Consider the following 20,532-nt stretch of genomic DNA (forward strand, 5'->3'; position numbering starts at 1 on the left):
CAGAAATACTCCTCAGTTTTATCAGCTGTCGGGGCTGGTCTCAGATTCGATCCTACAGGGAGAAGTGTGGAGGTATAGACGTGCATGGAGTAAGCAAATTTCCTCTAAAACAAGGATGGATTATGGTAGAGGAAATGAAGATTCAATTCTCCTCTGGGCAACAACTCTGGGTGGACATTCCTGCAGCCAGCATGAATTACATGCTCCCTCAAAACTTGAGACATCTGTGGCATTGTGTTGTGTGGATGGTAAAATGCACATTTTAGAGTGGCCTTTATCAGTGACTTGAATATCATGCTGTTAATATTGATATGCATGACCTGTCAGGTGGATGGATTATCTTGGCAAAGGAGAAATGCTTACAAACAGGGATATAAAGTAAAAAAGACGAAAGGTCTTTTGTGCGTATGGGAAATTCTCAGGATTTTTATTTAGCTGCAGAAACATGGGACCAACACTACATGTTGGGTGTGTATTGTGTTAGTATATAAACTCAGTATGCTTATTATTTCTTACTTACTTGGACACAAGTATAAAAGAGTAATTCACTCAAACCAGAGAAAGCTAACCATGCAATCTGTTGTTGGAAAGTAAGGGGGAGGAAGATTGGATATCCCTGGGGCAATAGCTTTGGTCTGAATGAGTTTGGGAAACACATATCTAGCTGGTGAAAACATGAGCAAGTGTGTGTGGGGTGTGTGAGGTGTGTGTGTTGAGCAAAGTGTGAAGGGTGGAAAGGGTGGAGGGTGTGGTAGTTGTGAAACTCTGAATAATGGAAGGAAGGAGGTACACATTTAAATGCAGCTGAGTTAAAATATTTGTGAGGGAAAATGAATGTGAGTTGGCCCGGGCCCACTGCTACTTGTATGGAAGGAAAATCCTGAAATCAAGTAAAGCTCTGACGTTAGTTTTTCATTCAGTAACATGCTAAATTGCTCAAACATTCAACTAGGTTAACCCCTCTACTCTCCTATAGTACCCTGACCTCGCTATCTCTCCTTACACAGTCCCTCCATATACTACAATGTACTGCATGTCTAAAGCTCTAATATCAGTGTCTAGGTCTGCCTCTGACATAGCCTAGTACCATCTCTGTACTACGAGTGTCCTTGCTTCCGTCCTGTCATCTTTATCTCCCTCTCTCTGGTCTCCAAGGAGATTCTTCCCTCAATCCAACTGACGCTCAGACTTTCTCGTCTCCTCGTTTTATTGTGTCAGGTTACGCTGTCCCATTTCAAAAAACCAAGCATTCCTTTCCATTAGGGACCGACCGGCAAATAAAGCAAGTTTAGGACTCTTTGATAGGTGTTCTGTTTGAATTCCTAGACATTCTAAGGACTTCTCTTCCTACTGATTGCAAAAAAAGACAAAGGAGTATTACCTGATGGCGAATTTGATAGACATTTGAAAGTGAAACGTTTACTGATTTTTGAACACAGGAAAACCTGCCCTGTTTTACAAAGGAACAAGGGGAAACCATGAAAAAGTAACTGGCAAAGTGCACATGGCCATTTTGCAACGTAGTGAGATTGAACCGTCTCCTCGTGAAAAAGTAGTGAATTCTCTGTGACAACTGATGCTGTTGGGGGGTAGACTGAAATAAGCAGCGCCAAATGGTACGAAATATTCCTAATATAGTGACTACTTTTGACAGCGCCTATACATGGGCCCTGGACAAAATAAATGCACTAAATAGGGAAAAAAGGTGCCATTTGGGATGCAGCCTGGCTATACTGTAGCACAAACAGTGTTTGATAATCATGCTCAGATGAGACCCTGCCTTGTCTCTCTCGTTAAGCAAATTGAACAGGCTTTGAGTCCAGAGTCTTTCTCAAGAGGACAAGCGCATGCAGCTCTCCACCTCTGTAGTTAATACTGTTTATTATATCATAAGTCATGTCTGTGGTGGAAGGAAGAAGATGCATTAATGTGGGTTAAAAATGGACCCTATTGCCTGCATAGGGTAAAAGTAGTGACTATATAATAGGGCATTTAGCCTCTATTTTTGTTTAGGGTAATATACAACCGGCTAGACCACAGTAAGTGTTAGTTAGTACACTAATGACTCAAAGGGGTAAGCAATCTGAAGGGGCCTTGGTTGTGTGAGGTGATAAAAAAGAATGGTTAAAAATATATCAGCAGAGCTGAGAGGCGGAAGGAGTCAGATGTAGAATCCACGGTCTCTAAATGAGGCACTGAAGAGATCTGCAGGTTTTTAAATGAAGATGTGGAGACCTAATATAAGAGACTATGGTGAATCATCTATAGTAGCTTAATTGATTATGGTGCCTCGAGGGAGATAGTGACAGAAGTGGATTAACAGTCAATATTACTGGAGGTCATAGAGACAACATGAGGCTGATGTATGCATGGGCAAAGTAAGGATGATCTGACACCATTGATCAAACATTATCATAGCTCTAGGATGTAATCATAGGGCTTAAAATGAGCAAGTTTGTCCATAAGTTGTGGGTGGACTTTCAGTGTGGTTAGTAAACAGCTTGTAAGAGTATAACCAAATGAGCTACTTGCTTGATGCAGACATGCGGACGGCTTATGCAGCTGAAACAAATAATCCTGTAACTGAAATATTGCAAACATGAGGGTTGAAATTATGGAACTAATATATATAGAGGAATTTGAACACTTAAATCAGACTGAAATCCTTGGGCAGCCATATAAATTAATGTTGAGTTGTAGTGATATAAAACCAGGAATATAACGAAGCAAAGAGTTATTAAAGGAGACTGGGAGAGACATTAAGATCTTCCCTAGTTGTGAATAAATGTATTCTTCATCTCCACTTCAGAGCCCCTAATTTGGCAATAGCTGGAAAATACAATAATAATAGTTTTTTTAATTGAGAATAAAGAAATCATATCACTTCTTCAAGAAAACAAGGAAAGGTGATGCATTATTTACTGAAAGATATTAACATTAAAAACATAGATGTCGTCAGGCTGTAATAACATGGACCTAGTGTAGAGGATGCTATCAGTACAAGGATTGACCTGGATGAAAGTTGGAGGAAAAGCCGAGTTTGGAGAAATCTGCTGAGCAGTTGGGTCAAATGTTTTCAAGGACCCAATTTAAGAGAGGTCAGCGCTCATGTGACGTGTTTCTGCTGCAAGCTTACCCTGGGGTGTGTGTCTGTCTGTCACAGAGAGAGACGTGTGGTTGTGTTTCGATAAAAAAGGGAACAGACAAACTAGCAGAGCATTATACTGTAGTAAACAAAGTAATAATACAGTCACAAAGACAATTCCAAACTAATAGGAATGTGGCTTCAGAATAAATAGCTACGAGTGTGAACGAGATTGAAAAAAAACAATTTTATCAAAAACATGAGAAATATGTTATGATGGTATTTGACTGCTGTTTGCGAATGAGATATGACAACTGTGAAATTATCTCTATTTTTTGTATACTACAGTTACTGAAGCTTGTGGAATAATCACAAAGGCAACATGTAGCTTCACTTCTGTACACTGTGGGGAATACTAGTACTGAAGGGCGTTAGAGAGTGTAGATAAAATGAGTGAGTTACCTAAAGTGACAATTTGACTTCCAGAGAAGGATAGAGTAGAATAAGAAGTGGAGGAGGACTCAAGAGCTTAACAGCCAAGCATCCATCTAAAGCACTACCGCTATACTTTGTGATTGTATATTATTTAGGCTCTATGGGATCTACAGAGGTACAGTACATAGCTAGCTTGTGCAATAAGTGATTAGTGATATATGGTGATTGAATGGTACATAGAGTATGAGGAACCACTACGACTAAGACTAAGGAATGGATTTATTGTGCTATTGGTTAGGCTGACTTTCCCTGAAAGATTTTCTCGTCTGAAAATAGATATTCAACAGTGATTTATATGTTAGGTAATATTAGGTATGCATGTAAAAACATCAGTAACGTTACTCCTTGGCACACTGCTTAGATTTTGACACCAGCCAGGGATCATTGATTTGTAGGGAGGGGAAGAGAGTAGAGGAGCAGTCAGTAGTATAATTACTAGGGAGAGTAGAGGACAGTCAGTAGTATAATTATTTAGGAGAGTAGAGGAGCAGTGGGTAGTATAATTACTAGGGAGAGTAGAGGACAGTTTGCAGTATAATTACTAGGGATAGAAGTAGAGGACAGTAGTAGTATAATATAAGGAGGGCATAATAGAAGAATTACTAGGAGAGTAGAGAGAAGGACAGTGGCAAAGAATAAAAGATGAGAGGACAGTCAGTAGTATAATTACTAGGAGAGTAGAGGACAGTCAGTAGTATAATTACTTAGGAGAGTAGAGGGACAGTCAGTAGTATAATTACTAGGGAGAGTAGAGTGACAGATAGTAGTATAATTAAGGAGAGTAGAGAGTAGAGGATAAAATGGTAGAATAATTACTAGAGAGTAGAGGACAGTCAGTAGTATAATTACTAGGAGAGTAGAGGATAGTCAGAGAATAATTACTAGGGAGAGTAGAGGACAGACAGTAGTACAATTATTAGGGAGAGTAGGGAGAGTAGAGGACAATGTCAGTAGAATAATTAATGGAGAGTAGAGGGACAGTAGTAGTGTAAAATTACTAGGGAGAGTAGAGAGTAGAGGATAGTCAGTAGAATAATTACTAGGGAGAGTAGAGGACAGACTAGTATATTAATTTAGAGAGTAGGAGGACAGTAGTAGAATAATTATAGGGAGAGTAGAGGGACAGTAGTGGTGACACCATTACAGGGAGAGTAGAGAGTAGAGGACAAATAGTAGAATAATTACTAGGGAGAGAGAGGAAGATAATATTGAGTGAGAGAAGAGGAAGTAGAAGTATAATATAGGGAGAGTAAAGGACAGTAGTAGTATAATACTTAGGAGAGTAGAGAACAGTAGTAGTATAATTACTTTTAGGAGAGAGAGATAGAGGACAGCTGAGTAGAATAATTACTTGGGAGAGTAGAGGACAGTTAATAATTATAGGAGAGTAGAGGAATCATGTAGTATAATTACTAGGGAGAGTAGAGAGTAGAGGACAGTCAGTAGTATAATTATTAGGAGAGTAGAGGAAGACAAGAGTATAACTACTAGGGAGAGTAGAGAGTATGAGGAAGTAGTAGAATAATTACTAGGGGAGAGTAGAGGACAAAGACAGTAGTATACTGATACTAGGAGAGTAGAGGACAGTCAGTGAGTATAATTACTAGGGAGAGTAGAGAGTAGAGGGACAGTCAGTAGTATAACAATAGGGAGAGTAGTGGGAAGTAGTAGTATAATTACAGGGAGAGTAGAGCGTAGAGGGACAGTCAGTAGTAAAACTAGGAGGAGAAGAGAGAAGAAGTCAGTGGTATAATTTAAGGGAGAGAGAGGCAGTAGTAGTATAATTAAGGATGTAGAGGATAGTAGTAGTATAATTACTAGTGAGAGAAGGAGTAGAGGACAGTAGAGTAGTATAATACTAGTGAGAGAAGAGAGTAGAGGTGACAGGGAGTAGTATAATTGTTTAAGGAGAGTAGAGAGAGAACAGTCAGTAGTATAATTGACTTAGTGAGAGAAGAGAGTAGAGGACAGTCAGTAGTATAATTAAATAAGGAGAGTAGAGAGTAGAGGATAAAGTCAGTAGTATAATAATTAGTGAGAGTAGAGGACAGTAATATAGGGAGAGTAGAGGACAGGGAGTAATTATAGGGAGAGTAGAGGACAGTAGTAGTATAATATTTTAGAGAGTAGAGGACAGTCTGTAGTATAATTATTAAGGAGAATAGGAGTAGAGGACAGTAGTAGTATAATTACTAGGGAGAATAGAGAGTAGAGGACAATTAGTAGTAAATTACTAGGGAGAGTAGAGGACAGCAAAGTATAATTATAGGGGAGGAGAGTAGAGGACAGTAGGTAGTATAATTACTAGGGAGAGTAGAGGAAGTAAGTAGTATAATTATAGGAGAGTAGAGGACAGTAGTATATAATTACTAGGAGAGTAGAGAGAGGATAGTCAGTAGTATAATTATAGTGAGAGAAGAGAGTAGATGACAGTCAGTAGTAGAATTACTAGGGGGGAATGTAGATAATATAGGGAGAGTAGAGGACAGTAGTAGTATAATTAAGGGAGATAGAGGATAGTTGAGTATAATTATAGGGAGAGTAGAGGAAGTCAGTGAGTATAATATAGGGAGAGTAAGAGTAGAGGAAGTGAGTAGTATAAACAAGGAGAGTAGAGGAAGTAGTAGTATAATTATTTGGGAGAGTAGGGGTGAGTAGACAAACAGTAGTATAATTACTAAGGAGAGGTAGAGGACAGTCAGTAGTATAATATAAGGAGTGTAGAGGATAGTCAGTAGTATAATTACTAGGTAGAGAAGAGAGGAAAATAGTAGTATAATTACTAGTGAGAGAAGGAGAGGACAGTAGTAGTATAATTACTAAGGAGAGTAGAGGACAGTCAGTAGTAGAATTACTAGGAGAGTAGAGGATAGTAGTAGTATAATTATTAGAGGAGTAGGAAGTAGTAGTATAATATAGGGAGAGTAGAGGACAGTAGTAGATAACATAGGGAGAGAGAGGAGAGGACAGTAGTAGTATAATTACTAGGGAGATTAGAGGACAGTAGTAGTATAATTACTAGGAAATAGAGAGTAGAGGACGAAGTCAGTAGATAATTACTAGGGAGAGTAGAGGAAGTCAGTAGTATAATTATTAGGGAGAGTAGAGAGTAGAGGATATAGTAGAGTATAACTTACTTAGGGAGAGTAGAGGACAGTTAGTAGTAGAATTATTTAGGGAGAGTAGAGCGAGAGGATGTAGTAGTATAATAAGGGAGAATAGAGGATAGTATAGTAGTATAATTAGTAGAGGAGAGTAGAGGACAGTCAGTGGTATAATTATATGAGAGAAGAGAGTAGAGGATAGTCAGTAGTAGAATTAATAGGAGAGAAGAGAGTAGAGGATAGTGAGTAGTATAATTATTTAGGGAGAGTAGAAAGTAGTAGTATAATTAATAGGGAGAGTAGAGGAAGTAGTAGATAATTATAGAGGAGAGTAGAGGACATAATATAATGATAGAGAGTAGAGGACACAGTAGATAAAAGGGAGAGTAGATGAAGTCAGTAGATAATATAGGAGAGAAGAGGAAGTAGTATTTAGTTTGTATTATGGTTAAGTATAATTACATAACACAAAACATGTAGTGCAGTGGAAAAAGTTTAACTATTATCTTAACTCACAATGTAACAAAAGTCCAAAGTGTAAAACACGCTTTTTACAATTAATTAGGCAATACAGCTTGGAGTGGTAAAGAAAGTAAAAGGACTTAACTGAGAAGACTCGCGCAGGGCTGTCAAAGGCACCCTGGCTTTCTGTCAGTGCAGGCACAAGGGTTGGGAGGGGTGGTGTGAGGCAGAAAAGACCACTGTATCAGTGGCCGGCTAGGCTAAAGACAGATAGTCACCTGACCCCTCTCGTCATTATCAGGTCAATGAATGTCTGCATCATATTCCTAGTTATAGTGTTCTACCTTTGAACAGGGGCGTAGGGCTCTGGGTCAAAAGGCATAGGAAGGGAATAGAGTACATTTGGGACTCAGACAATGAGTATACCATGTTATGAAGGCTATATGGCAGCCAAGGGAAGGAAAGTAGGAAGATAAGGGATTTTTGTTAATGATAAATGAATGGAGCAAATATAACCTCTGACGAAGTCAGAACTAATCTCACAAGTCAGACAATTGTTTGAGAAATATTAAAATGTGAAAGACTGGAAATAAGGCAGAGGTCCTAATGTCAAGTAGAGCAATTATCTTGACAGAGCCCCTAGGGCCCTGGTAAAAAGTGGAAAGTGAATTACATAGGGAATGGGAGTATTTGGGATGCAGGCCTAAGTTTTAACACTCAAAGCAGACTAATGGTTGTAACAACTACAACCCAGACTGATGGTGACATTTAACATCATTTTAATTCATCTGGAGTAGATTGTATATTAAAAAGTATAAAGAAGTTCAGGAAAGAATCGTACCAAGATGAATATGAGCACATTGCCAACAGGACCAAACAATATGCTTCATGTCATTACTGTGTTTCGAATTGATGCACATGTGCCAAAAAAGGTGAAAAGTATAGCTGGAAGGAGGTATACCAAGTTGGCAATGATGATAATTTGCCATTATATAGCTGACATGACATAATCCACACTCCAAATGGATAGATTTGATCTATGACAGGAATTCCACCAAGAGAGAATAGCTGACGCCCTGCAACTAAAATCGATCTGCTAATGATCTGTGGGAAGTAGTGATTAAACAGGTTAAAGGTACATCCTGACCCTTAGAGAGTAAGGATGACAGTGTGGTAATGATGTGATGTAGTGCAGTTCAGACCAGTGATAATAAAACAACTATTCACAGAATATATTCATGGATCAATTCATTCAGTGAACTATATAGGACTACTATGTGGGAGTATATAGTGGGTATTTCGTAAGGGCATCCTTCAAATCCTGAGGCTGAATAGTGGGTAACTGGGCATGTTACTGCTAAGGATTAGTTATCTCCATGGATGTATGTATCAAGGAGGACGAGAGGACATGAACTTGATAGGTGAACTGGTTGGCTCAGAAGTGTATAGGTTGGGACTGAGGGGTAGTGAAGGTTGGTATGGACGAAATTAGATAACAGCCCCCCCCTCATCAGCCAGCAGGTTGTATTTCAATGCAGAGTCAGATTTTAAAATGGGACATGGTAAAGAGAACCTAATGAGGGAGTAAAGTGCTCTAGTCAGTGTTGTAGAACATGATACTGAATTGTCTCCAAATATTGTTTAGTTTGCAGCACATACTAAATCTGTAAAGTAGTTATTGTGAGGCCAAAAAAAAAAACATCAGTTATAGATAATAATTAACAAAAATTAGAAAAAACAAGAAAAACAAACATGTCATCATTAATGCAATGGTATTTCTAAGACATTATTTGTTTATTAATTCATTTACCATAAAAAAGTAATGGGAATATTATATAATGCAGTAGAACAAATGGATTACCGGTTTGATCCAACTTTTGACTCTTTATTCCATGAAGACAGTAGCATGCTCCCGCGCGCTTGTTTTGGCCTTACCTCTACCTGAGATTGTTTGGAGAGCCGTCGCTATGCGAGTGCTGTGCAAGCTGAGGCACCTAGAAGGCATCTCCTCGTAGATGTCGTTCATCGACTGGGTTTGTTCGCATTGACACTCAAGAATAAGATACTCCAAAACAAAGACCCAAAAACATTTTGGATAATAAAGACTTCCTTGGTGCTTCCCCTCTTAACGAAGGACAGGTTTATGACAGTTTGTGGATGCAGCCGGGAAACTGATGAAACTTTATGTGAAGGATAGAGGATTGACAGTTGCAATGGAAGAAATCTAGATAAACAGCTAATTATCTCAGGTATGATTGTGTGTGATAATTTGGACTGGATGCCATCTAATTGTTTAATTTGCTGAAATTGTTTAAATAAAAAAAATAAAAAATGGAAAAGATAGTAGTATTTTTATTTGAATGATAATGTTGCTTAAATGAAGAATGCATTTTGATAAAGGGTAGATAACACATAAACAAAATCTACAGAATCCACCCCCCAGCACTCCGTTCACCTGCAACCTCACTACACCTGTTTTATGGTCTTGCCCAATACTTTTACTGGAGACAAAAAAAACATAGAACTGCAACAATCACTTCAGAATCTCTTAAATGTTATCATTGACTGAAGAAAAATATTTTCTAAATATATTTGGGATTCATCCCTTAATTTAATAATAATTAATTAATTAATATTATTGTATGCATTGAAACTTATGACTAACAGCTTCTTAGTGTAGTAGTTATTTAGTAGAACAGTTTGTGCCTCATGGAAACCATCTGGGAAGTAAAGTTCAGGGAACCCCACCATTTTCACCGTAGAGAGAACAACATTTTTATGGGCAAAAACTATAAAAACAACATACATATCTACAAATACCTCTCCACGCTTTGGCACTGTTTTTGCCCACGGAAAGGAGAGAATATGACGAGGAAATATTGAAGAAATCCTCACGAAGTTGGTATTTTCGCTCATGCTATTGAAAAATAGTTTGTTGGGTTGCGGTAGCCCCTGGGGTGATAATGACCGGCCCAATTTCTATGTTAGCTTTGAATGAGTGGTGCTGAGAGTGTGGAATACAGCAGCTGAAGCAGTCTTTTAACAACAGTGTTATAATTAGTCTACAGGAGGAGGAGTGTTTGACACTAGCTGCAGAAAGAGAGTCAGGTTAATCTGTCATTTACAGTACGCTTTAGTTTACACCGAGTGAGATATGGGAGAGGAATGATGAAGTGTTTGGTAACTCATCCCTGTTTTTATGGAGCAACTGCAGTTAAATGTAATCATGTATTTAGTAGAAATTGCATGGGACCCCTTATTAAGTCCTTGGTATGCAAGCTGAGTGAAGCGGATATATCTTAAAGGGGCAATCCAGAATGCTACATCCATTTTTGGCCTTATAAAATAAGAATATAACTTATAAATGCCTATGAGGTAGTTAAAATATCAGAACCAAATATAAGCTTGTCATTCAATGTGTATAAACATTGTAAATGTAAATAAACACTCAAAATATGCTTAAAACTAAAAATATTTTTTTTGCCTTGCATCAAGAGCTCTGCATTTTTACAAAACAGAGGTGGGTAACCACTTTGTTATTGTTTCAATGGGATTGCCACTTTAACTCTAAGGTAATCAGGAATGAGAGTACTCAATCAATTACGCATGTACATGTGTTACTGGGTCCAACCACACTGCAATCTTTCCGGAGGAGGAATACCCCCTGCCCCTTTTAAAAAATGGTAAAGAATGGATATATGATGGGTGTACAGAGGGGATCTTGCAAGCATGTGGTGGAGGAAGAGTAGCGGGTGTGGGGTCTGTAGTCCCCTGCAGGCTGCTAAATGGTATTTTCCACAACCCTGGTGGTTTACTTTCTGATGGGGGAAGCTCTGCCAATGGGGTGTTACAGTATGGGTATAAAACAAGGGTCAGGGAAACCCTGTGTCTATGTGGGAAGAGAGGAATGGATGAGATACAGCTGCCGTACGTCAGACATCAACGCTTGAGTGTGTGTGTTTGTGTGTGTGTGTGATGTGTGTGTGTGTGTGTGTGTGTGTGTGGGTGTGTGTGGTGCATGCGTGTGTGCGGCTGCGTGAGTGTAGGGGAGTGGGGGATTTTGATGGCAAACTTTTGTTTACAAATACAAATATCCCTCGACTGTGTTAGCTCTTTAGAAAACAACAATCACATGTGGAGCGTGAGCATAAACAGGAGGTGTAAGATCATTGAGTGTAATGAATTAAAGAATTAACTATTGCACAGACGGAGCTTGTTCTAGAATGGGTGTTTAGTAATACAGAACTGCTATAAAGTTTGAACTAGTTGAGTTCCAAATGGTAATAAGTGATACGCTTCACCTTATGGGCCCTGAGAGTAGTGAATATATAGGGAATAGGTGATTTGGGGACACAGTAAATAATCATTATCTGTATAGAGTTTGAATTATTAATACATTTAGGTTTTATTAATCCTAAATGCATGACTCATAGTGTATTGTAGGAAACTGATAAATGTAGTTATTAGGTATTAATAATATATGTCCGTCACTATGGAGTGATTTTAGTGCTGTGCCCAGCTAAACCATAAACTCTCATTTTATTGGATATGTGTAAGTAGGAGCTCTGTTGACATTAGTGGAATAGTATATTTTTATGTTGAAAATAAATATGGAATGAGTTGAATGAAACTGAACCAAAAAGATAACCTAAGACTATAAAAAAAATAAAAAAAAAGAGAAGAATATTAGGATGGATATAATTATGAAGACAGAGAAGACATTTTAAATGCACTGTCCGTTAGTGGTTACAGAGATCATATTGAGTAGGGTGGAGGAGCTCGATGCCCTGGAGAACTGATGCATCCCGGGAAAAACACAAGAGAGGGTGAGAACAAAAGATTAATCAGAACATCAACAAACATACACAAACAAATAAAAAAAGATTTCACTGATCTTAATGTAGTAGAGTGATGAGATATTGGGGAAGATGAGGAATTAGAGTGAGGAACATGGCATTTGTGGCTTTCACCATGTTCTGAAATAGTTATTCAATATCCAAGTGATAACTGAGACTTGGAAGTGTGGCAATGTAAGATAGAGTTAGTGTAACCCCGGCGTATTTAGCTCACGGGAGAGGCAGGTGCCAGGTCCCTGTCAGCACATCTCCACACACGCCGCAAGGAGTGTTGGGAGACACCAAAAGGAGGTACACAAAATAAGTAACAAAAGGTTAATTATTATAATGTTTTGTAAAATAATTTATATAATATGTTTATTCACTGAATCAATTAGGTTGTTAATTCAGTCACAAACACTATACAGCATGTTATTATATGAAACACAGAGTGGAAGAGTTTCAGTGTTGTTTGAAGTATCGAATCATTCACTCTAATACCAAATAGAATATCAGAAGGAAAGATATAGCCAGAATTCATCTACAATGTTCACCAAACACAGGACAGTAGGGATATTTCATTACAAGGTATTTTTAGAATGGATGTAAATGTACTTACAGAATGTAATAATCTCACCTGAGTTCTGGAGCTTCACAGGTATATGTGTGACTCTAGTCTAAACACAGCGTCTATATAGACGGATTTTACTGTTACATAAATACAACGTTATGTTGAAGTTGATAAAGATGGAGTTGGTTGGGAATTGTGATGGCAGGCTGCCATAGGAAGTGTTCTAGGAATGCCACCTGGATTCTTTCCTCACTTGGTCACTATAGTAACGGCAGAGCAGCTATTGGGTAGAGGCAAATAGGGTCAGGCCATGTTTATGCCATCAACTTATGACAATACATGCTAAAGAGTACATGATATCTGTATAGGCCCATCTTATTTTATCAAACTGAATCATGCTTTAAGTTAAATGAATCAATAAACAAATGCAAACGTCGGGGAACGAAAACTTGTATTTGGTAACTGCTTCACAACAACAGTAGATAGATGGTAAATGGATAATATGTGGTACTTGCAGTGCCAACATACACCAAATTAAGGAGTGAGAGGTCATGAAAGAGAAACAGACGAGACATGAATGTTTACTCGCCTCCAAACATCAGCATTCTGAATGTGCATGCATTTTGAATGTTGAGGGAGCTGTGGAGAGAGGGTTGAAATACGAGATACAGAAGAGACATAACCTGGGCCTGTATTTATAAAGCATTTCAGAGTTTGATCTAGGAATAGGTCTCGGGTCATACAATGTATTAATGATGATCTAAAAGGCTACAACTGATCCTAGATCAGCACTCTACTCCAAAAGGTGTGTTTATGATCATTTAACCTTGGTAGGTGGACAGATGAAGCACAAGTAAAGAAGGCAAGTGAAGGAGGGAGTGCTATGAAGTGGAGTGTTTGAAGCGATTCATGCAGGCCTTTTTACTTTGGCAGGTATCACTGTGTCGCAGCTATGGTTCTACAGCCACTGTCAAGAATTTGTTGCACCCTTAGGCCCCCTCCTGGAAAAAATATCCGGAGTTTAGTAGGCTTGGTTAAACGACTGATCGCCCAGTAAACAGTGGTGAAATGATTTGTTTAGTAGTTGGTTAAACCTGACTGAACCCTCACGTTACACAATGGTGAAAAATGATGGATAATAACCAGGCGAAGATTCAGTGAGACAGGTTATCAAACCTAGTAAGACCTAGAGTACTCTTTGGGCAGACTCACCATAGCTAAAGAGAGAAGGAGAGAAACACACACCACTTTCATCTTTCTTAACATGCTCTTGAGGGTTTAATATAGAAAAGATGTAAAGTACCTTAGTGTGACTAATATATACAGTGGTGTCCTGGTGCTTAAGGAGTTGTGATAATGATAGAATAGGAAAAAGTAGCAAAGAAGACAAATATTTGAGACATTTTACCACTTTTAAGATAGTGTGTGTGTTAGGAGGATATTAGCTTTGATATAGTGTGTTGTTATGAGTAATAAATAGAAGTAGTTGAGGTAGGTAAACTCAAAAGAATCTCTGACTGGTTATATTTACTATAGTTATCCAGGTCTGCCTCTGTTCGCATCGGGACAGAAGTAATGAAATTAAGATATAAACATCAACAGAGCATGAATGGAGTTGTATTATGTGGGTCAGAGGAGAGCATACAAAATAATTATGTAAAAATAATAATATTAATTAAATTAAAAAAAAAGAAAAAAACGCAAAAAACTATGGTAACTTTTGAATTCAATATGTGGATGATTAGTGATATTCAGCTTAGATACAATAATGGACTGTATAGTATAAGTATGTTGGACAGAGGATGTAGTTGATTGGTTGGAGGTGAGCAATAGGATCAATGTTGTGCGTCCCAGCAACATGCATGAGATCCCTCATGCATGGAAATGAGATGGAGGAGGAGAGAGAGAAGAGACAAAAAAACACCAGATACAGAAGACACAAAAAAATTTTATGGAAGCAAATGTTTTCTTAGATGTAATAAAAGGATCCGAATTTGATGTTTAGATTGAGATAGGGTTAACACATAGTAAAGTGCCTAGTGAAGGGATAATAAATGAAACTCAGGGTATATGCTAGTGAAGAGGATAATAGATACACGAGTGGGGGTGAATAGAGCAAGGGATGGAATAGGCATCCACTGGTTACTGCAGCCAATGCCAATACAACTGATCTCAGGCCTCGGAAAAACAAAAAAATGTTGATTGGAGGAATCTGGTTATTATTGAAAAATGAGAGAATGGAGAATAACCAATCTAGCTTTTTAATCTGGTACATGTGTTTATTTGGCATTGTCCCTGTCAAATAAATAAATTAATCTAGATCGTAATATAGCATTAAGTTTAATTGGTGGGAGTCAATGACTGTAACTGTCACGCCCTGGCTCTGGGGACTCTTGAAAGTGAGCCAGGGGTGTATGATGTTGTTATGTTCATGTTCTAGTTCGATGTGTTTTATGTTGGTCGGGGGTGGTCCAATCAGAGGCAGCTGTTGCTTGTTGTTTGATTGGGAAACCATACTTTAGGCAGCCTGTTGGCACCGTATTTGTGGGATTGTTTGTATGGGTTTGTGTGGGTGAACCATTTTGATTAGTATCGCTTTGTTGTTTTGTTGTTGGTGGAAAGTACTAATTAAAAGATGATCGCCTTATCACACTGCGCCTTGGTCCCCTAATTATAACGATGTGACAGAAGATCCCACCAAAACAGGACCAAGCAGCGTGTTCAGGAGCAAACACCGGAAAGGAACTGGAGAAGTTGGAGATGTCAGGTGGGAATGGGACTTGGGAGGACATGTTAGGCAAAAGGGCCATGGGCAAAAGTAAAGGGAGAGAGGGAGGTAGGGTAACGGCCGGGGCGGACAGGGCGGAGAGGCAACCCCAAAAAAAATTTTTGGGGGCACACGGCATGGACGACGGGATGCTGGAGAGCTACAGGAGGATGGGCAGATTAGGAGAAGAGGCCACATTGGTATGAGGGAGCAGGAGTTAGTTGGTAGGGAGGGAGGAGATGAGGGAAAGGAGAAGGAGAGTGAGAGGGAGGGAGAGGGAACTGGGGAGGCAGCAGAGGGAGCGGAGGTTTATGAGGAAACCCAGTCCCGCCCCGCAGTGAAGAAAGTGGCGCGGTCGAGTAAGGCCCGACTAAGCGATCTCGCACAAGCAGTGGTGCGTGGCAGCGCACGGCCCGACCTGGCCCCCTGCTTCCCGCACAACTGGAGGGTGGGTGTTCAGTACGGCCAACCCAGCGATAAGTTAGTGGTGCGTGTCAGTCCGGCCCGGCCCAGCTCCTGCTCCCGCACTAAATTAGGTGGTGCGGGCTGTACGGCCCGATCCGCCCCTGCCCCGTGGAGTGGTGGTGTCAGGCCGGCCCGCTCCTGCTCCCGCACTAGTGTTAGTGGTGCGTCAACGGCAAAGCCCCGTCCCAGGGTTTGGAGGGGGGTTCCCAGTACGAAGGCTCCTGCTCCGCGACAAGTAGTGGTGCGTGGTTCAGAGCCCAACCCTCCTGCTCCCCGGACGTATGGTGGGGTTTGACCCCATGCTCCGACAGGGGTTCCCAGTAGGACGCGCCCCGCTCCCGCAAAAATGGTGGCAGCGGCCCCTCCTCCCGCGACCAAGCAAGGGGCGTCAGGGCCCCAGCCGCCTGCCCCGCACCAAGCCAGTGGTGGGCGACGCAGGGTCCGGGTCCTCCTGCCCCCGCACCAGGCCAGTGGTGCGCTGGCGCCTCCGGCCTGCCCGGCTCCCCCCGCATTCAAGCCAGTGGTGCGCGGGCTGCCAGCCCGGCACGGTCGGGTGTGTTCACGGTGCTGGTCGGCACGGCGAGCTGCTCCACACCAGAGTAGAGCAAGAGAGAAAAGTATGAGAGGACCAGACCAGGGGCGGTAGAGAGAGAGTGGAGAGAATCCAAGGCGGAATGCACCCGGCCCACCCCTGTGGGGTGGCTGGGCGGTCGCAGGCTTGGGGGTAATGTCACGCCCTGGCCTCTGGGGACTCTGGAAAGTTGAGCAGGGTGTGTAGTGTCTATGTTGTTTGTTTATGTTCATGTTCTAGTTCATGTGTTTCTATGTTGGTTGGTGGTTCCCAATCAGAGGCAGCTGTTGCTTGTTGTCTCTGATTGGGAATCATACGTAGGCAGCCTGCTTGGCACCTGTGATTTGTGGGATTTGTTTGTATAGGTTGTGTGGGAACATTTGACTTCACGTATGCTTTGTGTTGGTGGAAAGTATAATAAAAGATGTAGATACGCTGCGCCGTGGTCGCTAATTATAAGATCGGGACAGTAACACAACAATTAACAGGAAAAGATAGAAGCCTGTACAGAATAAAAATATTCCAAAACATGCATCCTGTTTGCAATAAGGCACTAAATTAAAACAGCAAAAATGTGAAAAGAAATTTAACTTTATGTTGAATACAAAGCATTATGTTTGGGGCAAATCAATACAACACATCATGGAGTACCACTATATTTTCAAGCATGGTGGTGGATGCATCATGTTATAGGTATGCTTGTTTCGGCAAGGACTGGGGAGATTTTTAAGTAAAATAAACGAATAGATAAGTACAGGCAAAATCCTAGAGGAAACTGTTAGTTTGTTTCAACAGACCGGGAGACAAATTACTTTCAGCAGGACAATAAACTAAAATACAAGGCCAAATATACACTGGAGTTGCTTACCAAGACAACATTGAATGTTCCTGAGTGGCCTAGTTAAAGGCCTTAAATGGTTAAAAATGTATGGCAAGACTTGAAAATGGTGTCTAGCAATGATAACAACCAACATGACAGAGCTTGGAAGATTTTAAAAGAATAATGTGCAAATATTGTAACAGTCAGGTGTCAAAGCTCTTAGAGACTTACCTAGAAAGACTCTACAGCTGTAATCGCTGACAAAGATGTATTTAAATGATGATCAGGGTTTGAATATATGTCAATGAGATATTTTGTATTATTCTCTAATACATGTGTTATTTTCTAAAAAATATGTTTTAACTTTGTATTATGGTGTATTGTGTGTAGATGGGGTGAGAAAAAAATAATATTTTGGCAGTAACACAACAAAAGTGGAATAATCAAGGGATAATATTTAAACGAGTAATATTGGGATATGATAGATACTAATCAACCAAATTATTTAGATTGTTGGGAAGCTAAATCACAAACATGTCTAAACTACAGTTGTTGCGTGTGGAAAAAACTAAAAGAACAAAGATCAAAGTGATTCTTCCGTAGAAGATGGGGATAAAAAGCAGGATATATCAATGACTTAGGAAAGTAAAGCAACTTTGAATCATTAGCTGTGGGGTTTAGATAAATAGATGCACGATTTACATTTGAAAATGAATTAAGTGATAGTTGAATGATTATATAATGATTAGAAAGTTTTTAAGCTATAATTTGGAGAGAGAAATATGATGGTGATCTAGTGATGACAGCTCTTTGAAATTATTTTTGTGGATCGTAGAATAGTTTGTATTAGACCTACTGATAGCTCGCTGTAGTTCTATCTAGTAAATAAACTTAGGTAAAGGGATACCTGAAAATTTACTATATCCTGGAAGAAAATATGGTGTGTTTGCTAGCTTGTTTTAAAGTATGTATGGTTTTGAAATACATTTTATAGTAGTGGTGTAAAATGCAGCATCTTTCAGGGTTATCTTTGTCTCTTTGTTGCCTCTGATTAATGCCCCCCTTGCCCAGTCCGTGAGTTTTGGTGCGTTGCAGGTTTGTTGTGGTTCATTTTTTACTAACGGATTTAATGAGTGCGCCGTGGATGTTAAAGTTTCGGATATTTTTTGATAACCCAACCCCGATCTGTACTTCTCCACAACTTTGTCCTGAGGCTTTGGAGGAGCTCCTTGGTTCATGCGCGCTTGCTTGGTGGTGCCGCTTGCTTAAGTAAGTGTGTAGACAATGGGGCTTCAGAACAGGTGTATATATACTGAGATCAGGTGACACTTAGATTGCACACAGGTGGAATTTAGTTTAATAATTATGAGACTTGGAAGGTAATTGGTTGCACCAGATCTTATTTAGGGGGTTATAGCAAAAGGGGTGAATAATATGATGAATTTTCCGGTTATTTATTTTTTAGAAACAAGTTATTTAAATTATCACCACATTTTGACTATTTGGTATGTCAGTACATGAAATCCAAATAAAAATCCATTTAGTTACAGGTTGTAATGCAAACAAAATAGAGAAAATGCTCAAGGGGGATGAATAGTTTTGCAAGGCACTGTAAAATTTTTTTGTAGACATGGAATCACTGGTCACTTTAATAATGGAACACTAGTACTTAATAATGTTTACATACTGTTTTATCATTTATATGGTATATGTATCTACTGTATTTTTGGTCAATGCCACGAATTGCTCATCCTAATATTTTATATATTTCTTAATTCCATTTATTTAGATTTGTGTGTATTGTTGTGAATTTTTAGATATACTGACTGTTGGAGCTAAGAAAAACAAAATACTAAAATAACATCTGAAATATGTGTAGTGACAATAACATTTATTTTTATTGATATGCTAAAAATAAGACCTTGTTGGGCTAGACTCACCAAAGCTACATGCCAGCAGCAGGAGAAGGAGAGAAAAACATAAGCTATTTTCTCTGTTTTCTTCAGGAGTTTTAGATCTGTGTTCCAACAAAGAAAATAGATGATTAATCAAAGACTCCCTTTATATGGTGGGATTATGCTATGTTCCACAATTACAACAGTACTGAAGGTTAAGCAAACTGTAGGTTACCCCTGATTTATTTTAAATGTGCAGAAACATTTGAAACCAACCATTTCACAACCCCAGTGAAGCACAATATCATGAGACAACGTTATTAGGAGCTATAGATTGTGGAGTAGTTGATCACCTGGTTGTATTTCCTTTAAGATGTGTGTTGAGTGGTATTACTTTCCCTCTTCTTCTTCTCCCTTTTATACAGTAATATGCAAAACATGTATTTATGAGTGACTTTGTGAGATATTGGCTATATTTATGAGATTTAGCACAAGTAGTTTCTAGCTATATACATCACAGGAGGTTGGTGGCACCTTTTTAATTAGGGAGAATGGGTCGTGGAATGACTGGAGCGGAATTTGAGGAATGGTATCAAATACATAAAGATGGTTTCAGGTATTGAATGCCATTCCATTTACTCGTCGACATTATTATGAGTTTAGAGATCATACTCTAAAGGTAGGGCCTAGCTACTCACAGCTGTGTGGGATTTATGATGAAAATATAATTTGTTGTAAAAATGGAAATTAAACTTGGAATATTGGTCTCTGCAGCAATAATAAAAAATGTATCTAAAATCAATGGAAGTCGGTTTTCAACATTGTGAAAAGGCGTGCCACAAAACAAACGGTTACACTGGGACATTCAGCATTGGGACAGGGTGTAAAGAACCTTTTGAAGATATCGAACCTCAACAAAACAACTGATGGTGTGATAGTTATTTAAAGGGAGTGATGATGAATCATTATATCATATGTAAACAAGTTTTATATGACATAGACATAAATGTTGAAAGTCAGAAACAAAAGTAAATACAGGTCTGCCTATTAGTTGAAGGCAGCCAATAATAGTTTCAGAAAAGTAGTACGGGTGGAAAATTTAAGAGTAATTGAGATCGTATTAAATAGTATGAAAAGTGTAATTTATGAGGAGCGTATTAAATAGTTTTAAAAAGTATTCATTGGGGATCTGTATTAAAATTGTTGTTTGTCCTGGAAAAATATAGTTACTTTCTAACGCAGAGATAAAACTATAGTTATCCCAGGTTGCTTGTTCACATGGAGAAGAGTGTGTAATAATAATTTTAAATATAAACCTCAACAGAACAGCTGAATGGAGTCTATATTTCCTCTGTGGTGGTACTGGGTATTACATCATAGAGGCTATAAACTAGTCTGTAAGATTGTATATGATGTATCATATACGTATAAACTAAACGCTCAGTGCAGTGATGTTCAGGCA

The sequence above is a fragment of the Coregonus clupeaformis genome, unplaced genomic scaffold, assembly GCF_020615455.1.
Source record: "Coregonus clupeaformis isolate EN_2021a unplaced genomic scaffold, ASM2061545v1 scaf0460, whole genome shotgun sequence".
Taxonomy (NCBI): Eukaryota; Metazoa; Chordata; class Actinopteri; order Salmoniformes; family Salmonidae; genus Coregonus; species Coregonus clupeaformis.